Raw genomic sequence first — 20,669 nt, 5'->3', positions numbered from 1 at the left:
GGTCCAGGGAAGAGCCACAAATATGATTAAGAGCTTGGAATGTCTTTTATATGAAGTAACATTAGAGAGGTCAGACTATTTAGTTTGAAGAAGGCTCTGGGGGGCAGAGGGGGTGGTGGATTTTATGTGTTTAAATAACTGATGGGGGAGGGTGCTGTGAAGTTGATGTAGCCAAACTCTTCTCTGTGGTGTCCAGTTGCAGCACAAGAAGGAATGGGCAAAAACTGAAACACAGAAAATGCCATCTAAAGATTAGAAAAAACACTCAGCATTGTTGTCTGTCTCTTAAAAGAATCCATCCAACCTTATAAACCATTAGGCACTCTATTTTTCATAGAAAAGACATGCTATAAGCTATTAACTCCTTTCCATTTACCTGTAACAACTAAGTCATCTTATGTTGTAAAATATTTTTATTTAATATAAAATGAGTGTGTTAGAAGTTCAAAGGTGTTTTAAGAATGCACAATTTCATTGAAATGTATTTTATTCACCAAAATTTTTAAAGAGCTGACAAAAACTCAGACAAATTTCAGCCAAAACACAATAATTATATACCATCCAACAGTTACAGTATCAAGAAAATGAAAGTAATGTATGAAAGCTTAAAGACAGTTATATTAGCCTGCTCTTTGATGCAGTTTGGCCCTATCCAACAGGCAAAGTATTTGCTGTTCAAAGTTAGTTGTACTAAAGCTCTAGAAATAATTCATCTCTGGAAGAGATGGTTTCACATTCTGCATGAATCTGCAATTTGCATGAGAGGATGGAAAATGTCTGCAAGCATCCACCTAATTTGATGACGGAATTTTAACAAGAGCTTCCTAGGTATCACCTCAGGCACATAATTGGTGCAGTTCTTTCTATGTTGGAGGACATCGGGAAGATCCCTGCTGCTGAAGTATGGCACAGCGTACTTCAAAAAGACATTGCATTTGTAGCACAGCAAGATGGAATGTCCCACGGGTCTTTCAGGTGGTATATCATAGAAGAAATACATACAGACATACAAGCACTGCTACAAACCGTTTTCTCTGCTTTTATACCTAGATGAATAAATCTATCAGCTTAATGTTCAATTTCTGCATTTAATTTCCTATGCCTAATAAGTAGTTATTTAAAGCAAAAATAAGTGAGTTTTGCAATGTTTTCTTGAAATATTACAGGTGCATATGCATGTTGAAAGATGCTAGCTTGATTTCAAGGGAAAAAAGCTTTTCTATTCACTGGAGATCCTTAATATTTATGTTAAATATTGATGTTGAACCAAGTGTTTTCCAAAACACACATACAGCATGTGTGTATTATGAAGGTTGGTGCTGTAATTACCCTGTTTAGTGAACAGTATAAAACTAAATACTGTGTAAAGAAACAGATAGAAAATTAGTGTACTATCCTCCTTCCTGGGCAAGTTCAAACTAACGCCAACAGTTTGGAAAATGACTCTAAAATTATACCCATGAAAAGGCAACATTTTCTGTCTTTTGAGTCTTTTCAAATCCTCTCGTGTCTGCTCTGCAAAGGCCATATTTTCCTAAGGAATAGGTTAATTTAAAAAAAAAAAATCAATTTCTACTTGAGCTTCCTTTAATAGAAGACTTGATTCTAATTTTCCTTATTGCATGTCAAACACAGACAATCCCAATTAAACAAATAAACAAAGAATTGCACTGACATAAAAAAAAATTTAGATCAGCATGATGGGTGAAAGATCTAGTTTAATCTTTTTCTTCCAGTTTCTGTGAAAATATTTTTTAATTTTTGTATTATGGCTTCTCAAAAGGAGTTTTTAAACATCTAAACATGCACAAGGCTGGTCACTCATGTGCATAAAAAAATGAAGTCAGGCCCAAAGTGGTGCAGATAATTTCTACTGGGATAAGTGGAAGAAACAAAAACCTATTGAATGGAAGGAGACAGACAGGTGTACACACACAGGAACTCTATGTATGTACCAAGCTAGTCAGGGCAGAGCTACTGATACGTCAGGAAGATACAACATGTGTTAGTTGCACTAATATATTTCCCATATACAAACAGCTTGGACAACTCAGAATGAAATTGTGGTCAGGTGATTTTTATTATGCCTGCATCTATACATGTAGATATGCTTTAAGATAGTCAGAGTTGTTTAGGTCCAAGAAATCAAAGCAAATCTGAGAGAGGATGCTGAAGCAGTAAAGCCCTTGCCAATTTTCCCATGTTTCACTTCAAAGTAAAACCAAACCAAACCAAACCAACCAACCAACCAACCAAACAAACAAAAACAAAAACAACAAGCAAATAAACAAACCCCCGCACATGCTTCTCAGTTGTAGAGGTGAAAAAGAAGAAAAAAAAATAAAAACAACTAATAAAGAGTACTTTCTTTTAGGGTGCTGAGAAGAAAAGTGGAGGAGTGTCAGGAGGTTCAGGATTCCCAGGCATTATTTGTGTCTTTAGGAAGTACGAAAAATACTTCAGAAATACCTGGAAAACTCTGAGAAGTGCAAACAAGAGCAAGGCTAAGCAAATGACAACATTTTGGGGGATAAGAAAGAAGGAAAGGAGATTTTTTGAAAACAAGACAGTATCTCAACTGAGAGCACATCAATTTCAATTGATTCTCTAAGGAAAGACTAAAACCCTGCTGCTTTTGTGAGATACTTAATTTTATTCACAAAAAAAACCTGTACTATAAGAATAAAATTCTTGTAGCTAGCAGCAATTAATAACTATGTAAAGTCAACAATGCATAATGTTTACAGGCAGGTCTTCCAATGACAGGGTGAGGGGCAATGGGCACAGGCTGAAGCATAGGAGATTCCATCTGAATATGAGCAAAAACTTCTTTACTTTGAGGGTGCCAGAGCACTGGAACAGGCTGCCCGGAGAGGTTGTGGAGTCTCCTTCTCTGGAGACAGTCAAAACCCACCTGGACACATTCCTGTGCAATCTGCTCTAGGTGAACCTGCTTTAGCAGGTTGGGTTGGACTAGATGATCTCCAGAGGTCCTTCCCAACCCCAGCCATTCTGTGATTCTGTGAGTCCTGTGAGTAAGATATACAGTCTAAGTTCTCATTTTATTGCTTTTTTTTTTTTAACTCAAATTGTGATACCTAGTTACATTCGATTTACTGTGCTATAAAGAGTCATTCAAGATTAATATTGGTCTATCTGTCTCTACATAATTATATTGTTTTTATGATGCTTATGTGAGATCACCACAGAAGCTGTTATCATTCTTAATTGTTTGATGGCTAAAGGATGATTTGGGTGTTCGTTGTTTCTTTGGTTTTTTGGGGACGAATTTTGTTTGTTTGTTTTTTCCACATCTTTGAGACTTGAGACTTGATCTGCAGTACATTTACCCTAAGATGGGGTCTGAAACTAATTATAATGCACTGGATGAAATAGAAACAGCAGAAAGGCAATTCCTCCTGTACCGTTTTAGTAAATACAAATGTGTGTTATCTATATGCACAGTGTGGGTTTCTGGCATTTTTTTGAGAGTTAAAAGATATTCTTTTATCTGAAGCTCCTAGAGAGCCAGAAGAGAAACATCAATGGATCAAAAGCTTCATGCTATTTGTCTGGTTGTTCAACTGCCAAAAACAAACAGTTAAGACAGCAGCTTAGCCATTTGCAAATATTACTATAAGCAACAGCATCATAATAGACTGTGCCGTGTTGCAGGACTTAGAGAATGAGATACCTGTGTCTTGTTTAAGACACTAGATATCCTCTCAATTTCAGATATTTATTTCCACTCATATCTACAAGATAGATGTGGCAGTTACACATCCCCATGAGATCCAGAGCCTTCTATATGACAGATGATGGTTCCTTAGCATCTTTTGCACCCCACTGTGCCTGTCCCAACACACACACCCAGGGTGGTGCCAAGGTGCTGACAGTCACATCGTCTCCTACCCCAGGGCAGGGTGACTTCACCTCCACCCAGATGATGGGGCAGAAGGGGTGGGACCCTCAGCCAACTGACAGGGTCCTCACCAAAGGAGATGTGCAGAGAAGCTGAAAAGCTTCTGGACCATGTTATAATGCCCACAGCCAGATTTGACCAGGTTATAAAATCGGGTGTCTCAGGACAGTGTGTCTGTGAACTGGAGCCCTCCCCTTAGACTGGGAAGCCATATAAGGAGACTTCCCGGGACTGAGAGCACCTCACCTCCTCCTGTGGTAAGTGGCTATTTTTGTCTATTGGATATATCCTTGAACAAGTCCTTGCCTAACCCAGGTAAGTGAGAGTCCTCGCCTAACCCAGGAGAATGATTATTTCTTGTGGGTACCTTCAAGTGAGAGGCCTCTACTTTTGTTCTTTGTGAGAGAATGCGTGTACATTGTGTATCCTCATAATTCTTATGTTGTTGTACCCCAATAATATCCTCAAATGATATCCCAACCTGTGTATCATGTTGTTGGAGGGCTAAATAATTGTATAAACCCTGTTTCTAGTCAGTTTATTTGCTACACTTTTCTGGCTAGAATAAAGTCTGTTTTGGAACTCGTTGTCTGCCTAAAATTGACTTTCGGGGTGCCTCCGTGAGAACAGAATTACGGGAAAAAATATGAAAGAGAGATCAAAGTAAGCCACCTGGATTCTGGTGGCCTCAGATATGTGCCTTCATTGGGGTAAACATTTGTTATTATCTAATGTAATCTATCCTACAGACTGGATAGACATTTTAAAAGCTGAGGATTCAAGTAATTTTGTTCTGTGCCTTACTATTCTTCTTCCTACTTGGGAATCTAAGAGAATCCAAAAGTATTTGCAAGGTTTTAACCCTTTACCTCAAGAAAAGGAGAAAAAAACCCCAACAAAACAGAAGAAAACCCAATGAAAAATAAAATAGTTTAACCAATAAATAAACTGTTCACATTATATTCACCCAGTTGTATGTCATAGACTCACACTATCAATGATATAAGGTGTTCTCAGCGGAGACTGAATACAATCCAAATCACAATCTTGATGTGATTTAATTCTTAATGTAACTTAATTCTCAATTATTCAAAGGTTTTAGGTTGAAGAGCAAATACCATCCCTCTCCTCTGTACGTTCTCTGTTCTCTAAGGTTATCTATTTCTACTTTTCACTTCCTCTGCTGCCAGGATCTTTATTTTCTGCAGTGAATATATTGCCATTTTTAATTATACAGCTAACAAACACTTTTTGATTGGCTAGCTGTAGAATTCAGATCGCTTCTAAGAATAAAAATAAGATTGTTCTTACACCCAATCTTTGCAATATCTAGACCTGGGACAGGGTTAGTCTAAGAGAGAACTTAGAGGCCTTGCCTTGTTTGGAAATTATTTTGCACAATTACTGCTGCATACATTTTGGGGAGATATATTCATATGGTCTGCATTAGACCACATTTAGATATCTAACTGGATATAAAGAAAAATACTTACAGTAAAATATCATAGAGTTAATAGAAAGAGGAAAGCATTTGCAAGGGCCTCAATTCCAGCCATGTGAATAACCTTTTCCTTTTCAGTAGCAAGGCAAATATAATAACAAAATCAAGGAAACCGGACTTACTTGGTCCAGTTACTGGAAAATCATCAATAAAGCAAGTCTCAGTGTTTATCAAATATGATAGCTGTGCTTATGCAGTACAATAATGAAACAGGTTTGAAATATTAATGATCAGCCTATTAAAAATACATAAACATCACATATATTGCATTTTACTCAGTTGAATAGCTTCACTCTGAGACATCTTTTTCAATAAGATGTTATTCACAGATATTGAAGGTAGCCATATTACTCAATCTAAATTTTGCTTCTTTAATACATGTGTTTTGGAGGGGAGGAGTTGTGTACGTGTAAGCTCTTGAAAGTATTGAAAGTGACTTCAACATAGCTTTGATTTAGCAACATTAAAGGTTTACTTTTTGACTGACTTTTACAACACTTTTCAAGTTCTCAGTAGACACATAGCACTGGAAAATCTAAATTGTTATTTAAACCATACATTTAAAAGGAAAGCTAGAAAACTGTATCACTGATATGGAAAATGAATAAGACCTCACCATTGCACTATCGACCTCCATAACAGTTAACTGGAGTCTTGTTTGTTTTATGTGCAAACCTTAGGAGCAAGAATATCATGGGGTCAGTATCATGAGGTCTAGAAGATCCGATACCTCTTGCATACTCTCCATATTTCATGACATTATATGTAGGCAGGCTTTTATCTAGCTAGGTACAGAAAAGATAGTATTCTGAAAACTTGCTAGGCTTGCATCTCATTTATATTATCTTACCCTCTTTTGAATTCACCCTCTTGAACTGAGAAGGTTGGTGATTTCATGTAAGAATAGCAGGATGTTAAGTAACTATGCAGGATGCTGCACATCTAAGGGAAGGTTTGCCGAGACTGCATTACGTTATTATGTGATTGTGATGTTGAAAGTCAACATTTTTTCACCGTAGAAACAGTTGATATGTTTCCCTGATTAAGTCAGAACTGAAGATAGGATTAAGGGATAATATTCTGCACAGAGGTGAAACTACAATTCGTATGTTGCCATAAAAGATCAGTTCCTTGTTTTCTTGTACTTTAACCCATTCTATCTCAAACCAATGAAAAGTATGCAGTAAGAGTTCTAAGCTTTCTTTGTTATTAAGAGTCCTTTTTTCTTTCCCATTCAAATTACATATTTTATGGGTAAAAAAAACTTTAAACAAACAAACAAACAAACAAGTTTGTTGTTTATTTGTTTGGGTTTGTTGTTGTTTGGGTTGGGGTTTTTTGCCTGTTTTTTTAGTTTGTTCGGGGTTTTTTTGTTTGGGTCGGGTTTTTTGTTTGTTTGTTTGTTTGTTTTGGTTTTTGCTAATGGTATAATAGGAATAAATAACTTAAATTCTGTTTTGAAGCAGACTTTAGAAGAACTGAGAAATCATCTTCTGTAATTTGGTGAAAATACCGGCTATGTTACCTCTGGATAGTATGTAACTTTCTGACACAGGCAGATAGACACAGTATGTCTGTGAATACTTTACAAGAGAAGAAATCCTCTCAATATCAATTTTGCAGTATAATCTCAGAGGAAGCCAATTCTCAGATATTTTACCTGGTTTTCAGAATTTTCAGTTTGAAGTTCAACAAGGCCTAGTGCCTAGTGCTGGGTCCTGCACTTTGGCCACAACAACCCCCTGCAGCACTCCAGGTTGGGCACAGAGTGGCTGGAGAGCAGTCAGGCAGAAAGGGACCTGGGGGGACTAATTGACAGGAAGCTCAACATGAGGCAACAGTGTGCCCAGGTGGCCAAGAAGGCCAATGGTATCCTGTCCTGTATCAAAAATAGCGTGGTCAGCAGGACAAGGGAAGTGATCCTTCCCCTGTACTCTGCATTGGTGAGGCCACACTTGGAGTATTGTGTTCAGTTCTGGGCCCCTCAGTTCAGGAAAGATATTGAAGTGCTGGAGCGGGTCCACAGAAGAACAACAAGACTGGTGAAGGGACTTGAACCTACAGGGAGAGGCTGAGGGAGCTGGGGTTGTTTAGTCTAGAGAAGAGGAGGCTTAGAGGTGACCTCATCACTCTCTAGAACTATTTGAAGGGAAGTTATAGCCAGGTGGGAATTGGTCTCTTCTCCCAGGCAGTTAGCAACAGGACAAGGGGGCATGGGCTTAAACTCTGCCAGGGGAAATTTAGGCTGGATATTAGAAAGAAATTATTTACAGAGAGAGTGGTCAGGCATTGGAATGGCCTGCCCAGGGAGGTGGTGGACTCACCATCCCTGGAGGTTTTTAAACTGAAATTGGACATGGTACTTAGTGCCATAATCTAGTAAATGGACTGCAGTTGGACCAAGGGTTGGACTTGATCTCTGAGGTCTTTTCCAACCCAGTGAATTCTGCGATTTTGTGAATGGAGGAGACTAACAAGGAGACTAACTTTTATAGAAATATGTATGAGAGATAGTGGTTCAAAAAACCAATAAATGCTGTTGTTGTATCAGCCTCCTAACTTGCACCTAAAGATACATTAAAGAAAGTTGATAGATGCCACTAGAAATATTTTTATTCCATTTTTTCTTCAAAATAAAACGTAGGGAAATCATGTGGATAGTGTGGTACTCTACATGTCCGTAAGGTGAAGACAAATTTCTTCAGTTTTAGTCATGTTTGATCTAATTAATTGTTTTATGTCCCATCTCTTTCACAGGTGGACAAGATCTGCTAGTAAGGCAAGCCAAAGGTTTTGATTGAAAGACAGAGAGAGATGCATTTCGCTATGAACTGTGGGTGATTCTAAAAATCAGCTGACTGGTACAATTTTGGCAGCTTCAATAGCAATTTAAAGTAGAAAAACATTAAGACTATGTTCAGATAGTCATGAAAATTTAGGTAAATATGTACAATGTTTTGCAACATCTGTGTTTCATAAATCAATGTTCATTTTGGTAAAGTTAGTAAAATAATATTCTGATCCAAATAAAACTTTAAAATGGGGCAAATGGGGAACTTTCTTTGCAACAGGAACCAGAAATAAAGTTCATTTTACTTATTTTTAAACTAAGTAGATTTTTTTCTTCTTCCTTTATACACTTATTTCCCATGTAAGTATGATAAAATAACTTGCGTTTTGATAACCAGAATTATTGAATTCTTCTATGCTAGATGTAAATATTCACTTCCTTTCAGAACCAAAAATAGTTATTTTAGTGTTATTCCAATAAGAAAGAGCAAAAACATCACTATTTAACTTTGTCATAATTTAAGGAAGTCTAAAGTCTAAGAGATAGTAACTACACCATTGAGAGATGTTGGATTTTTGTTCTTCAAAATAGGAAATGACTCTCCAGTTGCTAAACAGCTGCTTTATATCAAAGACTGGTTTGGCTATTTTTGTTATTAATGTTATCCACAAACTGCATTCCTCAGAAGTGGTTTACATGAGTTAAGATGAATATTACTTGCAGTAAATTCAAAAAGGCTGTTATTGCTGAAATGAAATTCATAGACTATATTTCCTACTGCTCTACCTCTTACTGTACTATTCATTTCATTGCACAGGAGATTACGCTTAAAAAGGTTTTTAAGTTGATTTTAAAAGACAAGAATCATTCATTGTTCTTCATGTTGAAGAAATACTCAAGAGGTAAATAGCACAGACTTGAAATATTACCCTGTGAAAGGGTGAACAAGTGTCATTTAGACTGAGTCTAAGGTGTAGTTTCTGTTGTTCTGGTACCACTTGATATCTTCTTTAGGTCAAAGTGCTTACCAAATGACTGATATTACTCAGCTTTTCTTCTAGTACATTACATTTGATATGTGAATAAATATGGGAACAACTCAACATTTACTCAGACATTTCCGTCCTCCTCAAAAAAAGGCAATTGATCTGCAAAATCTATGTCTTGTGGGGTTTTTTTTGTGTTTTTTTTTATCTTTCAATGGCTTATTTCTCTGGATTCTTACCCTAAAATTAATAGATCTTGTCATCTCCCCTATCCTGTCTAAGTCAATATTTAGGTAACAGTGTGTTTTCTGTGTTTTAGTTAAATACATAGGTGCACACAGGCTACCTAAAATAATGTTTTGAACGTTAAACAGAATATTTAATAGATGGTGAATTGACTATAGCCTAGTAGGCTGTATCCAATTTTATAATATATATATATTTTTTTATTACTGTGAGATTCTACTTTATGCTGTGGGATGATATGTAATGACATTAGGTTATCTCATGGATAAACAAAGAAATGGTGGAAAATACGTCTGAGAGAGGACTACAAGAAAGAATGTCTCACTAACCATAAGAAAGCAGGGTGACAGGGTCCTTTTTCAAGCATCTGGACATATGTACACAGACTGGGGAGAAAACAGAAGATCTCACTGCACATGTCCATTTCAGAAAGAAAGATACTGATCCTGATTTTTCTCAGAGGTATACAGTAAAAGGACAAGAGTCAATGTTCATAATTGTGACAAGGAAAATTGTGATATACATGTAAGTAAAACAAAAGAAAAAAAAAGTCATTATGTGCAAATTACCCAGAGATTTTTAGAACGGAGCAAAACATGGCTTTGAGCAACCTTGAAGAACTCCAATATAGCCATACTCCAAGCAGGAGTTTGGTCTAGATGGCTTACAGACGTCCCTTCCAATATTAGTTTTTCTGTAAGTCTTGGTAGATGACAAATACATTTTCCTATGGTGATGTTGCTGTGCTTGTTTTGTTAAATTTGTGGCTGGTATTAGAGCACAGAACAGCTCACTATTTCTAGAAGGAGTGTAATTTTATAACTGGTTTTTAATCTTAAATGTCTGGTCTGCATATATTTTTATAATATATATATATATATAATCTATCGAATAGTTGTAGCTATAACGGTATCTGAAAAGGAAACAATTAGGCCATCTGAATGATGTTCTCATGTATAGCATGTAAAACATACTAATAGGAAAATTTCATTTGATAGAGATTGCCAACATCAATAAAATCATGCAGAACTAAAGTTGTTCAGCAGTTTTGACCTCTTTGACAATACAATGCTTCAGTTTGCTTAAAAAATAATTTCTGTGGGATTCCTTAAGTCTTTATCTTTAAATAACCATGATATTTTTTTCTAAGTTTCTAAGTATCTTTTTGTCCTCAACTAGCTTTTGTATTTGTATAGAAGAGGGTCAAATACTTTTAGGCATTAGTGCTCTTGCATTTTATTCCTTCTAGCCCAGGCTTAATTGATCTTTGTAAATGTTCAATAAGGCTTCAGAGAACAGTTAATTTGCATTTAGTTTATAATGTATTTAGTGTAAATTCCCTCTATTTATTTGTGAAGTTCTGTAAAGACAGATTTGATCCCTTATAGTTGTGGGGGTCGTCTTTATTTATTTATTTATTTAGGGAAAATATATGAACATTATGGAAGAAAAAAAAAAAATAGTTCCTGGCTGATAATTGGCTGATTTACCTGCCATAGTGTCTTCTTGATGAAATAAATAAACCCCACAAACTTATTTACCCTACAATGTGCAACAAGATACCCCAATATAGGAATTAATATTGTGGGTTTTGCTGGGTTATTTTGTTTGTTTTTCTAAAGTGGTTTTATTAATTTACCCAAGACTTATTTTTACAAATTCATGGAATCACAGAATCACAGAATCACATAATGTTAGGGATTGGAAGGGACCTCAAAAGATCATCTAGTCCAATGCCCCTGTTGGAGCAGGAACAACTAGATGAGGTTACACAGGAATGTGTCCAGGAGGGTCTTGAAGGTCTCCACAGTACGAGACTCCACAACCCCCCTGGGAAGACTGTTCTGTTAGCTTCACTGAGAAGAAGTTTCTTCTCAAATTTAAATCGAACCTTTTGTGTTCCAGTTTGAACCCATTACCCGTTGTCCTACCACTGGATGTCACCGGAAAGAGCCTGGCTCCATCCTCATGACACTCACCCTTTATATTATACTTATCTTTTTCCTTTTGTAGAAAAATTAATATGGATTCATTTAACAGAGCATATACATGCTAATTTCACTAAAATCCAACCCTGTATCAATTTTAAAATGAAGGGAGCACTTAAAATGCAAGAACAAGAAAAGAAAATGAGATGTTAAGAGGCAAATTAAATATTAAGAATTCTGGTAATGGATTGTGTATGAAAAAAAAATGTTCATGAAGTGGAAACCAGGGTGGGCAGAACTAAATACAGAAATATTTTTAAAAATACTTTAGAAGGAAAAATATCTTAATGTCCCCAAACAGAATGAGACCATTACTATACAGACACTAAAATGTTACTAAAAAGAAGAAAGAAGTGAAGAAGTTGGAGAGGAAATAGAAGGTGAAATCAAGGTAAGGCAATGCAAGGCAAGGCAAAGGCAGTAAGAAGCAATTCTATTTTTCTTCAACACATAGAAATAGGCTGGATGTATGTCATATCATGTCATATCAAGTAATTCTGAAATTTGTAATAATTGAGAAAGATGTTGGGAAAAATCCAACAAAAGTAATGAAACTGTAAAGAATAAGAATGTTACTAATGCAGCAATCAGTAGAAAACTTCCTTTTTAGAAGATTCACTAATGACACAACATAGTCACCCAAATATTTCCAGACAGGCAAAAAGCATGACAGCATCACCAATCATATGCTACAAACAATGGAAAAAAAAATACTAGGGGAAATACTACTTTCTGCTTTTCCTACAACTTTCAAAAAATAAATTAGTCTTTTCAGAAGTAAAGGTTTGGCTGAATACAACACAGCTGCATCACTGTGGTCCCTGTATCGAAATTTACTTTGCTGTAGTTGAAACTAGGCAATAAAGTATTCCTCCTGGAGATGAATTTATGATGTTAGAAAAAGTTGTGTGAAACTAAAAAAATATTAATTTATTACCCACATGACAACAGAAAGAGCTAATGTTAGCAGATTTATGAAATACCAAAGCAGGTACCAACAATGGCATAATACTGCAGAACACTAAATATGGTAGATTTTTACTGATGCAGTATTTTACGGCCGTTTCTCTTAGCTCCTTTTAATTTTCCTTTTTCATTGTGTAAAAATCTATCATAAATTCCCTTTGTGTAATGTTTTCACCAGCCTTTTATGCTTTTGTACTTCAAGATTAGATTATTGCAATGGAAGGTGAGAACACCAGGCAGATGTCAGGTTGACAGGTCAGGAAGGAATATTAATACACAAACTGATTAAGCCAGGAAGAGAAAACATCACACTTTGATAAGCACAGAGCCTGTTCCTGCTAGTTCATTAAGAACTCAAATCATTCCACGAGTGACATTCATTCCTCACGTCCTCACTGAACTTTACAGTGTGTCACAGCAGCCCATATAGGATCACTTTCCAGAATTTAGGTAGAAAGCATGAGCTCTGAGGGGAAAGGTGTGAATAAATGCTTCTCCTAATGTCTGATAAAAATTACGCAGAGCACTGCACAGATGAAAGACACATGATCTGTGACCACTATGCAGTTCTTATGAATTTTAATAACTGCCATGTGTGTTCTGAAGTATATGACACTTTAGCTGCTAATTTGTCAGCTCTTTTTCAGACAAAAAAGTTATAGCTGATACTTGCAGAAAGAGTAGACTTTAAATTTAAGCTGTTCATTAAAAACAGCATTGTGGAGAAAACACATTCACATACAGAACTACCCACCTTTTCATCAGCTCCAATTTTAGGAGTTCCTATGGGGCTGCCATTTTTGGGAGATAAGCTAATTTTCCAAGCTAAGTTGTGTTGCCTGGCAGAAAGTAGATAGTAGCATAAAAGTCTGAATCTGAATACTGTGAGGACTGAGGGGAGGACAGTGTAGGTAGGAATTTGCTTCACAGATAATCAGTTCCTTAAACATCTAGAAAGACTACATAATGGTGTCTATACATATCTGTACAGAGAAACCCCTAAGAAGTGTCTCATACTCTAAATGTCAAAAGAGGCAATGACAGACTGAGTTTAAATTTAGCCTTTAGAAACATGCTTATTGCATTGAAACAACATTTTGTACACTTCACAGCAAGCATCAAAGGCAGAGAAAAAAAACACTTCATACTTTTTTGTCGTATTCAGAGAATACCAAGCAGATGTACATATTTTACAGAAAATATAAAGACTTATGGACTTCTTGGGTTCTGGCAAATCAAACTAAGCTGAAAATTCAAAATTGCATTGTTATGAAACTATTGCTGTTCAAAGCAGCACTAGGCCTTTAGTCCAGTGGATAAATCACTTATATATGTGATACATTTATTTATTTTTTTTTTCAGAAGGAATAAGCTGATTACTTCATACATTTGAAGCAGTGCAAACTGAAAATCTTTTTTTTTCCCAAGACCCTGTATGTCTGTCAGTTAGGATTTCTGAAATGTCCATCACTTTATTATCTGTGCAGTAGGGAACACAAAAGACTGAGATCCAAGAAGCAGACTTAATTTTTAGCGATAAATTTAGGATTCTGCTGGTGTTTGACATTTCTTTACCTTCACTTGCTTCCCAAAGTGAGATAGCAATTGTTAAGAGTATAGAGATTTATGGACTGAAACTCAAATTCATGAGAAACACTTAGATCCTGCCATTAAGAGCAAAATCCACATATTATATGGATAACTTTTTAAGTGCCTGAGGAGACATTGCTGCCTTATGTGTTTCTTCTTAAGTTTCTTAAAGACCTGCAGCTGTGTGTGCTCAAGAACTGGAGAAACTGACAGTTATCTGCAGGTATATCTGTATTGGTGCAGGTGTCTAGGTGTTGCAAGTGGGCCTACAGGGTGGTCTCTGAGAGGAGAGGTCAGAGGCTGCCCCACGCTGGACACAGTCATTTCTAGATGGCTCCAACAGACCCACAGCCGAGCCTTTCAGCAAAGATAGTGGCATCTCTGGGAAAATGTGGGTAAGAAAAGGTAAAATGCCACACAGCACTGAGGAGTGAGGAAAAAAGTGTGAGAAGCAGTAAGGTCAGAGAATGAGAAAGAGGAGGTGCTCCAGGGACCACAGCAGAGATTCCCCTGAGCCTATGGAAGAGACCACAGTGTAGAAAGCATTTCCCTGCAGCCCACGGGGAGGACCAGACCAGAGTAGATATCTACACTGGATCCCATGGAGAACCTCACACTGGAACAGGTGGAGATTTCCTGAAGGAATTGTAGTCCATTGAGAATTCATGATGGAACATAACCCATTGAAAGACCCACACTGGTGCAGTTATTTAAGGACTGTAGCTTGGAAGAATGACCAGCAGAGAGTAACCATTATGAACTGACTGTAAGCTCTCAGTTCCCCACCCGTCTTGTGCTACTCAGTGAGGAGGAGGGAAGAGGCAAAGAAATAGGCAATAAAGGAGTTTAACTGAGTCTGAAAAGAATGAGTGGGTCAGAAAGGTGATGTATTAATTTTTGTCTTTGTTTCTCACTATCAAAATCTATTGGCAATAAATTAAATTAATTTTCCCCAAGTCAAGTTTGTTTTGTCCCTAACAGTACTAAGTGATCTCCTTTGTCTTTATCTCAATCCTATAGCTTTTTCATCTTATTTTCTCCCTCTTGTCCTGTTGAGGACAGCAGCTGGGTGTGTGTCTGCAGCCAGCTGAGGTCAACCCACCACACCATCCATTCAAAATTTTGTGCTCCTGACCACTTTCCCTAAGGAACTGTATGTAACATACATGTGAAGAGTATGCCAACACATGCTAACACTGAGTTCAGTATGATACACAGCAGTCACAAACCTACTTACAGATTGCTAACTAATTTTTGTATGAAGTCTACAGCTAGCTGACACTTCTTGCCCAGAAAGTGGGAATTTCAGGTTGAAAACATTTCTCAGAGAAAGAATATAAAACCAGAATACTGCTAACAAGGATATCCTCTAGCCTGAGACTTAAAAGGCAAAGACGACATAAGAAAGGGATGAAAGAGAGAAAAGACAAGTGGTGTAGCTCCATAATAGAGAATGTGTTTTCTTCTCCCTGCATTTTTTCTGTGATTTGTCCAAAGGTTATTGAAAGAAAATATGCAAAGAACACATAAAATCCCTAAGTGTTTACTGAAAGAGGCAACTAATTTGCACTTATATTCATCTTTTCCTCAGTATTTTTCCTCTGATGCATTTGATGAATGCTATCCCACCCTTGAGAACCTTAAGAGCTTGAGAGCCAAATTAAGATCCAGCTGATTACAAGGGCGTAACTCCCAGTCTTATATATGGTTTATTTGGAGGGCATTGATTTTCCTTTTGTAACAGGATCAGATTTATTTCCTTATGGTACCAGCATATATTGCATCAAAAGGAGAACCTTTCCCCTGCAATGTAAACTGCTGCTCCAAATTTTTCTTGTGATTTGTAGTCACCGAATTATCTTGATCATATCTTTCAGTTAAACACCAATTCTAAAGTCTCATCTCCCACCATTGTGTTAGAAATGTTTGCTGGGACAGCACCTACAGGCTACAGTGTGTTTTATAGACAGACATTATCTTGCCTTAGAGATTTTTCAAACTAATATGGACAAAAGCAAGCTTGATCTGGTGAGGAAGCTGTGCAGCTGTATTGCTTAGCTCAGATATTTACACTGCATTGACTAATGGTAATAGTTGAAAGAATAGCCAAAATCTCTAAGAAACTTACACCTAAAATAAAATACAAGGTATAGAAAGCGGATGGGAGTCAGCTACCTGAGCGTAGTTATCTGGAGTAGCTTTAGACACTAGGTGGTAGTCTTCTAGACTTCTAGTTGTTGCTGGTTAGAGAGATATGAGTCTCCTCTAAGCCTTCTCTCATACCTGTGAGCCCTGTGTGAATATCTTATATATCTAAGGGATCTCACATGGCATTAAGTGCCTATTTTATGCAAATAAATAGCACCCATAACAACGATCAATGGAAACAAAACAGAAAAAAACCAAGAAAGCTGAGCACGTAAGTTTCCAAAGTTCTGCCATTCACTCTTGAAATTTTTCAGTATCTTCCTCATCCTTATGGAAGATTTGAACTTCCCAGACATCAACTGGGAACGTCATACTACAGTAACAAGGAGATCTTGGAAATTCTTGAAGTTTGTAGGAGATAACTTATTGCCATAAGTAGCTGTCACCACTAGTAGAGATGCCCTCCTAGACTTGCTTTTTATGAATAGAGAAGGGCTCATGGAGGATCTGATAGTAGGTGGCTATCTTGACCACAGTGATTATGAAATAGCTGAGTATACAATTTTAATTGTAAAGAGGAAAAAAGGACAGCAGAGTTGCTACCTTGGACTTCAGGAGAATAAACTTTAAGCTATTCAGGGAACTATTTAGCAGAATATGCTGGGAATCTGCTTCTGAGGTCTTAGGACTCCACAAGTACTGGTCAGTTTTTAAGAACCAACTTTTTAGAAGCACAGGAGCAGTGTGTTGTAAGGAGCAATGTGTTGTAAGTTAAGCAAGCAGGGAAGAAAATCAGCTTGGCTGAACAGGGAATGCCTCTTAGAACTGAAGAGGAAAAATAAATTTTATGATCTCTAGAAGTGAGATCAGGCTTTGCAGGAGGAGTACAGAGCTGTGGTTCATAAATGCAGGGCCAAAGCTCAATTGAAATGAACCAGTGTTGTGTTAGATCACAAGAAGGGCTTGTAAAAGTACGTTAATAGCAGGAGGAGGTCTAAAGAAAACATTGGACTGACATTTAAGTTGTGATCTGACTAACAGGTAAGAAAAAAAAACAGAGGGATTCAACGATATTTTTGGCTCAGTCTTTCATTATATTATTAGACCTGGGCTGCCTGGTCCCCTGATTTGGGGGACCATGGGTGTGGGAACAGCAACCTTCCGTTTACCGACACTGAAATTGCAAGGTGCCGAATATACCAGCTGAAGTTTAACAAGTCCATGGGGTCTGATGGAATTCATGCCCAAGTACTGAAGGAGCTAGTGAATTTAACAGCAAGACCCCTCTTGGTCATCTGCCAAAGATCTTGGGAGTCTGGGGAGGTCCCTGCTGGCAGGAAGCTAGTCACTGTCATTTTGATTTACAAGAAGAGAGAGAGGGAAGACCCAGGGAAGTACAGACCTGTGACTCTAAACTGAGTTCCTAGAAGAATTATGGAGATCATACTGGGTACTATTAAGGGTATTTAAAGAATAATGTAATCACCAAACACAGTCAACACGAGTTCACAAAGGGAAAGTCCTGTTTAACTAGTATGGTAACCTTCTATAATAAGATCATCCACCTAGTGGATGAAGGAAAGGTGGTGGATGTAGTTTTTCTGTATTTTAGTAAGGATTTTGACGTTCTCCTTCACTGTAGCCTTCTGACAAGTTGTCCAGCTGTAGGATGAGCAGGTTCACAGTGCACTGTGTGAAGAACTGTCTGAAGGGCAGACCTCAAAGGACTGTAGTGAATGGGGCTGCATCTGACTGGCTTACCAGTCATCAGTGATGTTCCTCAGGGGTCAGTTCTAGGGCCAGTTCTGCTCAATATTTTTATCCATGATCTGGATGCAGGAGTTGAATGCACCATTAGTAGTTTTACTGATGACACTGAACTGGGAGGTGCTGTTGACTCTCCTGAGGGACAAGATGCCTTGCAGAGGGATTTAGATAGATTGAAGAATTGGGTAATGGTTAATGAGATGAAATTTAACAAGTCCAAATGCCAGATTCTGCACCTAGGATTCAGTAATGCTGGGCACAAGTATAAATTGGGAGAGCTCCATCAAAAAAGAACTTCAGGTGGAAAATTAATATGTTCCAGGAAATAAAAATATTAATGGGCAGTTACAGATACCTGCTGAACCCATTTGAAGGAATGCTCTCTATTGTGATATGTGCTAAATTTCTAAATATGAATTCTGAAACCATAAACTGATACTTTTAGTGTAAACGGACTTAGTGACTCTTTTTTTTTTTTTTCCTTTTTAAGTAAAATAAAAATAGATAATCCAAACCCTTAACAAAAGAGTAGAAAGTTCTTTGAAGTGAAAACTTATTTACTTCTATGTGGATTTAACTTTGAAAACAATAAGTAAAACATTTCACTCTTCCATTTTGCATCTATTTGGTCCATTCACCTTCTAGATAGGAGTATTTTATCACTATTATAAGCTTTCTCAACTCTCCCCACTCTAGTTTTTGCTGTTCTATGAAATATCACCCAAATCTGAATAACTTTTGAGGGACTGTGATATCAGGAAAAAAAAAAAAAGAGATTTAGTGAGTATACTTCCCAAGAAGTCAGTTCAGATAGCACATACTCCATATCTTCAGACATCAACTAGACTGAATGACCTTCCTTAGAATTTATCTAACTGTCCAATGAAGTGTTATACAGCTATCTTGAAACAGAACTGTCATGTGAATATGAAGTCATATGTAGACTAGTTGTTATTGAAGCTAGCACATTGAACAGTAGGTCAGTTCCATAGATGTTGTACTGCTTTATGTGAGACAGACATGCCCTCAGAATATTTACAGCTATTACAGATACCAATAACATCTCACTGAAATAGCTGTAAGAATACAGTACAGTAATATGTTAAAAAAGAAAAAAAAAAAAAAAAGTGTGATTTTGACAGGCAACTCTTCAAATGAAACTCAAAGGAAAACCAAAATATCCTATGCCACACTGAGTCACAACTTGTAAATATGTTGTTTCAACACAGGAGAAACTGGTTCCTTTTCACAGGAACAGTTAACACTTTTTTTTGGTAAAATGAGCTTAATTGTCCAGGCTTTGCTAAAACCCTGTCCCTGAAGACAATTTCACACCATCCTTGCAATGGTCTTTCAAGTTCAGAGAAGAAATCTCTCTCTTCCCGGCATCCCAAGTTTTCATGCATAGAATGAGGAAATGCAAAGTTTCTCACTGTAAAGCTCAGAATCTACCTCCAGAAGAGATCTAGTTTAAACTCCTGCTCAAAGAACATACTGCTAAAGCACATTGTTTAGGATCTTTTCTAGTGAAATTCTGAGTATCTCCCAGGGATGGATATTCCATAGCCTCTCTGGGCAATGCAGGCCAGTGACTGATCACTGTTATAGGATGCCTTTTTTTTTTTTTTTTTTAAATCCTGAGAATTTTCCATGCTCCCATCTGTGTCTGTTGCCCCTTGTTCTTCTCACACATTTTCATTAGGTGTTTGAAGACAATAATACGGTCCCCCTCTTACCTTTCTCTTCTTAAGGCTGAACAAACCAAATTTCTCCATCTTCGTGTGCAGTGTGTGCTCCAGTTCCTGATCTTGGTGACCTCTTGCTCTACTCCCTCCAGTGTGCCAATGTTTTTGTCAGGTTGGGAAGCCCGAAGGCAGACTCATCACACCAGATGCAATCTCACAAGTTCTAGAAGGGAATAATGACATTCTATGACCTGCTAGATGCTTTCTTGCTAATTCTACCCATGGTGTGGTTGGCCGACTTTACTGTAAGGGCACATTCCTGACTTATTCAATTTGTTTTTGAGGCTGGGTCTTTTTCAGAAAAGTGGCTTTCCAGACAGTCAGTCCCCAGTCTGCACTGTCACATGGGGTTGTTCTTTTTCTGGTGTAGGACTTTGCATTTATGTTTGGAGATCTCCAGGATCTTTCTATTTCCATTTCACCATTTCCTGGGTAGCAGCTCCTCCCAGTTAGGTATCTTCATGAAGCTAGTGGAGGGCACAGGCTCTCTATTAATTGATGTCATCAACAAAGCTGCTGAATATTACCGATCCTGTTATTGAACCTTGAGAGGTATCACTAGCTGGCCACATTAATGAGTTACAGCAGTTTCAATTTACCTCTACACTGAATTATGCTATTTAAAGTGAAGACAGTATATTTTGCAAATGATGGATGAGTACATTGGCAGACAGCTGCAGAAAGGTATTTTCATCTACCTACCTTTTCAATGACAGTCAACACAAAGAATTGTATATATAAAGGGCTGTCAATTAGATCACAGACAGTATTGCAGGCCATTAATTGTAAGATCACTGTCTTGTGTGGATCTGTTTAATAAAAGGGGTTTCTATATCTCTATGAAGGACTAATAAAGCTTCAAATCTTTTCTCTTTAATAAAATAGTTGTGTAATTTCATACTGTTAATACTGGAACCTTCTTAAAAAAATATTTTCTTCATAGTGGAGTAATTGCTTTAAATATCAATATTTTGAAACAAAGAGGAACATTGAGTTCAGTTCCTTAATTTGAAGTGCTA

The sequence above is a fragment of the Patagioenas fasciata genome, chromosome 1 (assembly GCF_037038585.1).
Source record: "Patagioenas fasciata isolate bPatFas1 chromosome 1, bPatFas1.hap1, whole genome shotgun sequence".
NCBI classification, from domain to species: domain Eukaryota; kingdom Metazoa; phylum Chordata; class Aves; order Columbiformes; family Columbidae; genus Patagioenas; species Patagioenas fasciata.
The sequence above is the reverse complement of the archived record's forward strand: the minus strand, read 5'-3'. Positions refer to the sequence as shown.